The sequence below is a fragment of the Serinus canaria genome, unplaced genomic scaffold (assembly GCF_022539315.1).
Source record: "Serinus canaria isolate serCan28SL12 unplaced genomic scaffold, serCan2020 HiC_scaffold_267, whole genome shotgun sequence".
Classification (NCBI taxonomy): domain Eukaryota; kingdom Metazoa; phylum Chordata; class Aves; order Passeriformes; family Fringillidae; genus Serinus; species Serinus canaria.
Genome location: NW_026108381.1, coordinates 111 through 10,722, shown reverse-complemented (window position 1 = coordinate 10,722; position 10,612 = coordinate 111). Strand labels below are relative to the sequence as shown.

Below are 10,612 nucleotides of genomic sequence, written 5' to 3'. Positions count from 1 at the left end.
GTGCATCCTGCCTTTCCTGGGATCCCAAAGCCCTGGGATCCCAAAGCCCTGGGATGTGGTTCTGGTGGAAGGGGGAGGGGGTGTGTGTGCATTGATGACTCCATTGTTCTGCTGAAGTTGTTAAAGGGGTGTTTCTCTCCTTTTTTTGGGCTGCACTCCACCTGCAGAAGGTAAGACCAGACCCAGCACTGCTCGTGTCCAGCTCCTCTCCTAACACCCCCCCTGCCATTCCCTAACCCAGAGCCTGCTCCTGGGAGTAACCCTGGTGTAACCTCAGAGTAACCCAGTGCTTCCAGCTGGGAACCCCGGGGCTGGGCAGCTCCTTGCTGGCTGAGTCCATGTCCCTGTCCCTGTCCCTGTCCCTGTCCCTGTCCCTGTCCCTGTCCCTGTCCCTGTGCCTGGGTGGGGCTGGCTTTGCATGTGGGCTTTGTGCTGCTTTGGGGCTGCTGCATGTTGGGGAATGTAACCTGGCACAGGAGCTGCTTCCCTAACCCTGCCCTGGCACTGCCAGCCCTGGCACTGGGGGTGGCTGACCCTCAGCAAAGAGCTCCTGGCACACAGGAGAGGGGAACAGGGGGTGCTCCAAAGGAAAAAGTGGGAATTTGTGCCCTGAGTGCCTGTGGCAGCTGGATCCAGGCAGTGAGGTGGGAAATGGCTTTGTCTGGAGCTTCCCTTGATGCCTTGAGAAGGCTGACCTAGAACAGGGGCTGGACAGAGCTAAAGAATAAAGCAGGGATTGATTCCAAGGATCTCCTGCATGGACCCACCTTGGGCAGCACCAGAGCCCAGCCAGGGCTGCACCCAAGATGAACCAAAATGGCCCCAAAATGCACAGCTGGGCACGGGGTCTGTCCCTGGGATCAGCTCTGCTCCATTCCCACCTTGCAGTTCATTGTCCCAGCCCAGCTTTAGGTTTTCAAGTCCCACCCTGCTTGTTTTTCTCTCTCCTGTTTGTGCTCCTGGGCTGAGATTTGGGTCATTTGTCCTTGGTGCCCAGCTGGAGCAGGAATTGTTTTGTCTCCCTGCTCTGTGCACAGAGCTCTCCATCCCATAATATGGAGCCCAGACCCCCCCATTAAAGCAGCACAGAATGTGAAAAATAGAAGAATTAAAACCTGAGGCATCACTTTTGGCACTGGTGAACGTTCCCTGGGGCTGAGTGGCCTCAGTGGGGACAAACCAGAGCATTCCCGGGGGCTTTTCCCTGCCCAGCAGCTCCCTGTGCCCAAGAGCCCTGCTGGGGAAATCACTCCTGGACCTGCTGGGCAGGGAAAATGGCACAAAACCACCTTGGGAGAGAGAAATCCCCATGGGGTGAGCTGGGAGAAGGCTGGCAAGTCCAAATCCATCCTGAGGGGATCCAGGAGGGAAGGGTTTGGTCCCACTTTGGTTGGAGAATTGGAGAAGTCATCTCGGTCCCTGAGGCCTTGGAGCAGGAGTGGTGGGAATAGGGATTGCAGGGGGATTGCAGAGGGAAGGGAATTTTTGTGGGGAATTTTGTGGGAATTTGGTGCCCAGAGCCCAGGACTGCCCTGTGCCTCCAGCCTGTCCCAGTCCCGACCTTGCCAGGGCTCTGGGCTGGGATGGGAGCAGTGAGAGCAGCAGGGTTTGCTGCACTTTCCCCTGATCCCCTTCTCCCCTGGCTCTGGATTAAAAGTGATCATCCCACTCCTTAGCCCAAAACTGGGGTTTGCTGTCCACCAGCAGGGAATTCCCACCTGGAATAAAGCTGGGATAGCGCAGGCTGTGAGTGCACACTGGAAACACAGCTGGAACCACCTTCTGCTCTCAGCACTCTCAGCTGCTGTGTGCACAGCCCTGAAAAGCCCAATCCTGAGCAATATTTGCAGGGAAAAGCAGCTGTGGGTGCTGAATATCCCAAATCTGTGGGATAACCATCCCCCGCTGTGTCCAGAGCAGTGTCCTTGCCATCATGGACTGCAGCAGGAATCCTCTGCCCAAAAATGACTTTTGGGGGTGTTGGATGAGGCAGCAGTTATTTAGTGGAGGTGGAGGATGTCCCTGTCAGGTGCATTCTGTCAGGAATTGATCCAGGTTTTATCAGGGAAGCACTCCCGTGGGCAGGGCAGTGCCCTGGAGAGGCAGCTCCATCCCCTGGGGTGGCTGAGCCCGGTGGGAAGGACTCGTGGTGCTGGGCAGGACAAATCCCAATGTCCTGGTGGTGCCTGGGGTGAGATTTGGGGTGGAACCAGCCCAGGCAGGTGCAGGGAAATCTCTTCCTGCTGTTGGTTCCTGGCATTTGGAGTCATGGAATGGTTTGGTGGGAAAGGACCTCAAAGCCCCTTGGGACACCTCCAGGCCAACCCTAATCCCAGCCCTGGTGCCATTCCTGCCTCGGGCTGAGCTCCTGCACCTCCAGCCAAGGGCTGAGCTCAGAGCCCAGGCTGATCCATCTCCATGATCCCAGAACATCCCTGATCCATCACCATGATCCCAGAACATCACTGATCCATCACCATGATCCCAAAACATCACTGATCCATCACCATGATCCCAAAACATCCCTGATCCATCACCATGATCCCAGAACATCACTGATCCATCACCATGATCCACAAAACATCCCTGATTCATCTCCATGATCCCAAGAACATCCCTGATCCATCACCATGATCCCAGAACATCCCTGATCCATCACCATGATCCCAGAACATCCCTGATCCATCCCCATGATCCCAGAACATCCCTGATCCATCCCTATGAGCCCAGAATATCACTGATCCATCACCATGATCCCAAAACATCACTGATCCATCCCCATGATCCCAGAACATCACTGATCCATCCCCATGATCCCAAAACATCCCTGATCCATCTCCATGATCCCGAAACATCCCTGATTCATCTCCATGATCCCAACCTGGAGAACATCACTGATCCATCACCATGATCCCAAAACATCACTGATCCATCTCCATAATCCCAGCCTGGAGAACATCACTGATCCATCACCATGATCCCAAAACATCACTGATCCATCTCCATGATCCCGAAACATCCCTGATTCATCTCCATGACCCCAACCTGGAGAACATCACTGATCCATCTCCATGATCCCAGAACATCCCTGATCCATCACCATGATCCCAGAACATCCCTGATCCATCAGCATGAGCGCAAAACATCTCTGATCCATCACCATGACCCCAAGCTGGAGAACTTCACTGACCCTTCACCATGATCCCAAACCTGGAGAACATCCCCGATCCATTACCATGGGCCCAAAACATCACTGATCCATCACCATGATCCCGACCTGGAGAACATCCCTGATCCATCACCATGATCCCAAAACATCACTGATCCATCTCCATGACCCAATCTGGAGAACATCCCTGATCCATCACCATGATCCCAAAACATCACTGATCCATCACCATGATCCCAAAACATCCCTGATCCATCACCATGATCCCAGAACATCCCTGATCCATCACCATGATCCCAGAACATCACTGATCCATCCCATGATCCCAGAACATCCCTGATCCATCACCATAATCCCAGAACATCACTGATCCATCACCATGATCCCAGAACATCCCTGATCCATCACCATGATCCCAGAACATCACTGATCCATCCCCATGATCCCAGAACATCCCTGATCCATCACCATGACCCCAACCTGGAGAACATCCCCGATCCATGATCATGGGCCCAAGACATCCCTGATCCATCTCCATGATCCCAACCTGGAGAACATCCCTGATCCATCACCATGATCCCAGAACATCACTGATCCATCTCCATGATCCCAAAATATCACTGATCCATCACCATGATCCCAGAACGTCACTGATCCATCTCCATGACCCAATCTGGAGAACTTCCCCGATCCATCACCATGATCCCTGAACATCACTGTTCCATCACCATGACCCCAACCTGAAGAACATTCCAGGGCAGGAGCTTTGGAAATAACTGAGGGACTTGAGGGAGTTTCCTGTGAGGGCCTTGGGGGAGCAGAGCAGTCCCAGACCTTGGCCAGATCCTGCTGAGCTCCAGGAGCTCTTTGGCAGTCCCAGACCTTGGCCAGATCCTGCTGAGCTCCAGAGGTTCTTCAGCAGTCCCAGACCTTGGCCGGGTCCTGCTGAGCTCCAGGGGCTCTTTGGCAGTCCCAGACCTTGGCCAGATCCTGCTGAGCTCCAGAGATTCTTCAGCAGCTCCAGACCTTAGCCAGGTCCTGCTGAGCTCCAGAGGTTCTTCAGCAGTCCCAGACCTTGGCCAGATCCTGCTGAGCTCCAGGGGCTCTTTGGCAGTCCCAGACCTTGGCCAGATTCTGCTGAGCTCCAAGGGCTCTCCCCTGAGGGATGGATCCCAGTTTGGGACCCTCCCCCAGGACTGGCACTGCTGGAGGTGAGGGTGGCTCTGCAGGTGGCTTTGGGAGGGATTGAGGAGGAGCAGGGGGTGCTGAGGGAGCTGGAGCAGAAACTCATCTTTTACACACTCTGCTTCTCCAAGGGCTGCTCTGAGGTGGAACGCTGGGAGTTGCCATGGGTGTGTTCCCAGGAAGTGGAGGAGTGGCCTTCACTGGTAAAATCAGGAGAAAGGGCAATAAAATTTTAAAAAATCAGGAGAAAGGGCAGTAAAAAATCAGGAGGAAGGGCAATAAATCCTAAAAAATCAGGAGAAAGAGCAATAAAAAATCAGGAGAAAGGGCAATAAAATAAAAAAAAAACATCAGGAGAAAGGGCAAAAAAATAAAAAAAAAATCAGGAAAAAGGGCAATAAGAAAAACCAGTAGAAAGGGCAATAAAATAAAAAAAATCAGAGAAAAGGCAATTAAGATCAGAGAAGGGCAAATAAAAATCAGGAGAAAGGGCAATAAAATAAAAAAAAATCAGGAGAAAGGGCAATTAAAGAATCAGGAGAAAGGGCAAATAAAAATCAGGAGGAAGGGCAATAAAATCCTAAAAAATCAGGAGAAAGAGCAATAAAAAATCAGGAGAAAGGGCAAAAAAATAAAAAAAAAAATCAGGAGAAAGGGCAGTAAAATAATCAGGAGAAAAGGCAATAAAAATCAGGAGAAAGGGCAATAAAATAAAAAAAAAACATCAGGAGAAAGGGCAAAAAAATCCAAAAAAAAATCAGGAAAAAGGGCAATAAGAAAAACCAGGAGAAAGGGCAATAAAATAAAAAAAAAATCAGGAGAAAGGGCAATTAAAGAATCAGGAGAAAGGGCAATAAAAAAGTCAGGAGAAAGGGCAATAAAATAAAAAAAAATCAGGAGAAAGGGCAATAAAATCCAAGTGCTCACTCCTGCGTTTTGGCCACAATAACTCCCTGCAATGTAATATCCTGGGGCCAGAGTGGCTGGACAGTGCTCAGGCAGAAAGGGACCTGGTGGACAGCGGGCTGGACACGAGCCAGCAGTGTGCCCTGGTGGCCAGGAAGGCCAAAGGCTCCTGGCCTGGCTCAGGAATGGTGTGGCCAGCAGGAGCAGGGAGGTCACTCTGCCCCTGTAGCTGGCACAGGTGAGGGCACACCTCGAGTGCTGTGTCCAGTTCTGGCCCCTCAGTTTGGGAAGGACCTGAGGACCTGGGGAGAGTCCAGAAGAGGCAATGAGGGTGGAGAGGGGCTGGGAACACAATTCCTGTGAGGAACCCCTGAGGGAGCTGGGGGTGCTCAGCCTGGAGAAAAGGAGACTCAGGGGTGACCTCATCACCCTCTGCACCCCCTGAAAGGTGCCTGTGCTCAGCTGGGGCTGGGCTCTTTCTGCAGGCAGCACTGACACAACCAGAGCACACAGCCTGGAGCTGCACCAAAGGAAATTTAGGCTGGATATCAGGAAAAATTCTTTACAGAAAGGGTGATAAAATTCTGGAAAGTTCTGCCCAGGGAGGTGTGGAGTGCCCATCCCTGGGTGTGTTTAACAAAGCCTGGATGTGGCACTGGCTGCCAGGACTTAGCTGAGTCGTTGGGGCTGGGTTGGACTGGATGGTCTTGGAGGTCTCTTCCAACCTGGGGATTGTGGGAATTCTGGGATTCTGTGACAGTGAACAGAGTCTGGTTCCTAGGGCTGGTTTTAGGCAGCTGTTACCAGAGGCAGCCCAGGTGCAGAACACAAGGAGTGGAAGAAGGGAATCGGGGAATATTGGGGGATTCTGGGCACAGGGGCAGCAGAGACCCAGCAAGGATTGCAGTCCTGCCATGCCATGCCATGCCATCCCACCATGTTCCACCTCCAAGGATGACCCTTTTCCCAGCCTCCTGTGGGGCTGATGCTGAGCAGAGCCTGCCAGGGCTGAGGGCAGCCCCAGCTGAGAGCCAGGCTCACCCTGAGCTCTTTCCCTCAGGCTCAGGCAGCTCCAGCACGGCCCCAACAGCTTTGGGTCCATCGGAGTTGTGGGGGAGCATCCGGGCTTGGTTTTGTGTCCTTCTGGGGCTGGTTTGGTGGGGTTCTGAATTTGGGGTTCCTGTGCCCAGTTTGGGGTCCCTGTGCCCAGTTTGAGGTCCCTGTGTCCTGTTTGGGGTCCCTGTGTCCAGTTTGGGATTCCCTGTGCCCAGTTTGGGGTTTCTGTGCCCAGTTTGGGGTCCCTGTGTCCAGTTTGGGATTCCCTGTGCCCAGTTTGGGGTTCTGTGTCCAGTTTGGGATTCCCTGTGTCCAGTTTGGGGTCCCTTTGCCCAGTTTGAGGTCTTTGTGCCCAGTTTGAGGTCCTTGTGCCCAGTTTGGGGTTCTGTGTCCGGTTTTTGGTCCCTCTGTCCCTCCCTGGGGACACCTCTCCCCTGCTGGGCCTGCCTGGGCTTGCTCCTGCCTGCAGCAGGATGGGTTAAGAGCCAGCCAAACCCCCTGCAGCCCTGGTGGGAAGATGGAGCTGGCCCCACTCTCCTGGCTGGGACTCGGGAGCTCTCCCTTCCCAGGGGGAATTGCACACTTGGCTCCCATTTGGTGCCCTTGTTCCAGCAGAACTCGGGCTCTTTTTTGGGGAAAAACCCTCAGCATGAGTTTGCATCCTTCTGGAGCCTGTGCTCAGCTCACCCCAAAGCTGCCCTGAGCCTGACCCAGAGCTGGGGCTGCTTTGGGGTCTGGCAGAGGAACCTTGCAGGGGTTTTTTGTTTGCTTTTGGCCAGGACTGCAGCATGCATGCACTGCTTCCCCCTTGCTGCTTGTGCCAGCTGCAGCTTGCATTCCCCTGGGACCAGGGCTGGCAGCTGGGCTCCTGCCTGGGGCTGGGGGGCTGGATCTGACCTGTGGGGTCACATCTGGGTGTGGGGTCAGATCTGAGCTATGGGGTCAGATCCAGCCTGTGGGGTCGGATCTGCATTGTGGGGTTGGATCTGGGCCCCCTGCCAGTGATCTGTGGGGCTGCCTGGGGGCTGTGGGGTCAGATCTGGGCTGTGAGGCAGGATCTGAGGGCCGTGGGGCTGGGTCTGAGCTGTGGGGTCAGATCTGGGCTGTGGGGTCAGATCTGGGCCTCCTGCCTGTGCTCTCTAGAGCTCCCTGGGGGCTGTGGGGTTGGACTGGGCTGTGGGGTTGGATCTGGGCTGTGGGGTCAGATCTGGGTGTGAGGTCAGATCTGGGCTGTGAGGTCAGATCTTAGCTGTGGGGTCAGATCTGAGCTATGGGGTCAGATCTGGGCTGTGGGGACAGATCTGGACTGTGGGGCTGCCTGGGGGCAGTGGGGTTGGATCTGGGCTGTGGGGTGGGATCTGAGCTGTGGGGTCGGATCTGAGCTATGGGGTCAGATCTGGGCTGTGGGGCTGGACAGGGCTGTGGGGCGGGATCTGAGCTATGGGGTCAGATCTGAGCTATGGGGTCAGATCTGGGCTGTGGGGTCAGATCTGAGCTATGGGGTCAGATCTGGGCTGTGGGTCAGATCTGGGCTGTGGGGCTGGACTGGGCTGTGGGGCTGGATCTGGGCTCCCTGCACGGTGGGGCTGCCTGGGGCTGGGCTCCCATGGGGACACTGACTCCCTGGGGTCTCTTGCAGCGGGACGTCCCCCCTGGCCTGCCTGAATGCCATGCTGCACACCAACTCCCGGGGAGAGGAGGGCATCTTCTACAAGGTGCCAGGCAGGATGGGCGTCTACACCCTCAAGGTGAGTGCCAGGGGCAGGGTGGGTACCTGCACCCTCAGGGTGAGTGCCAGGGGCAGGGTGGGCACCGGCACCCTCAATATGAATGCCAGCCTCAGGGCACTGCTTGAAAAAGGGGTGGATCAGGATCCCAGAGTCCTCAGGGCTGGAAAAGCCCAGTGGGATTTGTTGGATTAAGGGTTTTTATTCAGAGGTGGGATAAAATAAAATAAAATAAAATAAAATAAAATAAAATAAAATAAAATAAAATAAAATAAAATAAAATAAAATAAAATAAAATAAAATAAAATAAAATAAAATAAAATAAAATAAATATAGAATGGATCCCTCTGGCACTGATAGCCGTTCATTCCCACCCCTCCATGCCTTGTCCTGGAGTTGGTGATGAGTGATGGGGAATCTAGGGAAGGCACTTTGGGAGGTGGCAGAGTTCAGGGGTGGGGACAGAGCTCAGGACGTGTCCCCTGCATTCAGTGTTTACAGAACCCCCAGAAAGCTTTGGGGCCAGCACTGAGCAGCTGTGGGGCACTAAAAGGGTCAAGAAACCCCTCTGGTTGTGGGGTTCTGGCGCTGTCCCTGGCCCTGGGGTGAGCCTGCTGTGGCTGTGTCGTGTCCCCTGGCAGAAAGGACATCCCCGACGGGCTGAAGGAGCTGTCGGAGGGCTCGGAGGAGAGCAGCGATGGCCACTCGGACTCGCAGAGCTCGGAGCACAGCAGCTCCAGCAGCGACGGCTGCGCCGCCAAGGACAGGAGGAAGAGCAGGTGGAAAAGGAAAGGTGAGTTCCTGTCTGGGGAGGGGAGGTTTGACCTGGGCTCTGGGGGGGGACAGAGCACATCTCTGGCCTCAGAATGATCCCAGCTAGGCTGGGCTGCTCTCTGCTGCTGCAGGTGGGCAGGGAAGGGGACAGGTACCTGAGGGGTGGTGTTTGAAGAGCCAGGTGTCTGCTCAGGAAGGCAGGAGCCTGCCCTGAAATGGCAAGTGTAAACCCCCTCCCTCTGAATTAATATCAGTTTGAAATGAAGGACTTGCCTAATCTTGCTCTCAGGCAAAGATACGGTAAGAGGAATAACGGTTCTGTATTAGGGAAGAAAATAAAAATAAAATTAAAAATGCAGTCATGCAAAACAACACTGAGAGAGTCAGAACAGGACCTGACACTCTGTTAGTTGAGATGGAGACAATACAAAGCAGCACCCTCCATTTGCAGAAGGCTTCAAACTGTTTTTATTACAGCATGCATGCTTTTTATACCTTCTTACAAAACTCCTAAGTTTACACTTTGCTCATTGGTCAGAAGAGACAAACAAAGTCCTCATTGGAACAGAGAATTGCAGCTTTCTCTTATTTATCCTTCCTTTCTTGGTTTCTACATCAATGACCTTGGTAGGGAATTCTTTCAGGGGTGGTCATGGATCCTCTTGTCAAATTTCTCTCTCAAAAGTCGCTGTAAAACCTCTCCCACATGACCCCATGTGGCTCAGGGTGGTGGCACAGTCCCATCCCAGGGGGGCTCAGGGTGGTGGCACAGTCCCATCCCAGAGGGGCTCAGGGTGGTGGCACAGTCCCATCCCAGGGGGGCTCAGGGTGGTGGCACAGTCCCATCCCAGGGGGGCTCAGGGTGGTGGCACAGTCCCATCCCAGGGTGGCTCAGGGTGGTGGCACAGTCCCATCCCAGGGGGGCTCAGGGTGGTGGCACAGTCCCATCCCAGGCTGGCTCAGGGTGGTGGCACAGTCCCATCCCAGGGGGGCTCAGGGTGGTGGCACAGTCCCATCCCAGGCTGGCTCAGGGTGGTGGCACAGTCCCATCCCAGGGGGGCTCAGGGTGGTGGCACAGTCCCATCCCAGGGGGCTCAGGGTGGTGGCACAGTCCCATCCCAGGGGGGCTCAGGGTGGTGGCACAGTCCCATCCCAGGGGGGCTCAGGGTGGTGGCACAGTCCCATCCCAGGGGGCTCAGGGTGGTGGCACAGTCCCATCCCAGGGGGGCTCAGGGTGGTGGCACAGCCCTATCCCAGGGGGGCTCAGTGTGGTGGCACCGTCTCATCCCAGGGGGCTCAGGGTGGGGGCACAGTCCCATCCCAGGGGGGCTCAGGGTGGTGGCACCGTCTCATCCCAGGGGGCTCAGGGTGGTGGCACAGTCCCATCCCAGGCTGGCTCAGGGTGGTGGCACAGTCCCATCCCGGGGGGCTCAGGGTGGTGGCACAGTCCCATCCCAGGGTGTCATGGTGTGGCACGTCCCATCCCAGGGGGCTCAGGGTGGGGGCACAGTCCCATCCCAGGGGGCTCAGGGTGGTGGCACAGTCCCATCCCAGGGGGGCTCAGGGTGGTGGCACAGTCCCATCCCAGGGGGGCTCAGGGTGGTGGCACAGTCCCATCCCAGGGGGCTCAGGGTGGTGGCACAGTCCCATCCCAGGGGGGCTCATGGGTGGTGGCACAGTCCCATCCCAGGGGCTCAGGGTGGTGGCACAGTCCCATCCCAGGGGGCTCAGCCCTCCTGCAGTGCCAGCTGTGGCTCTGCTGGAGCAGGGATCCTGCACAAGGGGGGAGTTTTTC

General features: G+C 55.2%; 1 long non-coding RNA gene across 2 annotated transcripts; it reads right to left on the bottom strand.

The window, feature by feature from the left end:
- Positions 1–6: 6 nt before the first annotated feature.
- Positions 7–4,789, bottom strand: LOC127061213 (uncharacterized). 2 transcript variants are annotated; one of them, XR_007780661.1, is made up of 3 exons: positions 4,244–4,789; positions 3,717–4,147; positions 7–3,277 (listed from the first exon to the last, which is right to left on the bottom strand). It is a non-coding gene; the product is annotated as an uncharacterized LOC127061213 (long non-coding RNA). The 2 variants fall into 2 exon arrangements; XR_007780662.1 differs by having other exon boundaries at positions 7–4,051; positions 4,100–4,147.
- Positions 4,790–10,612: the final 5,823 nt, after the last annotated feature.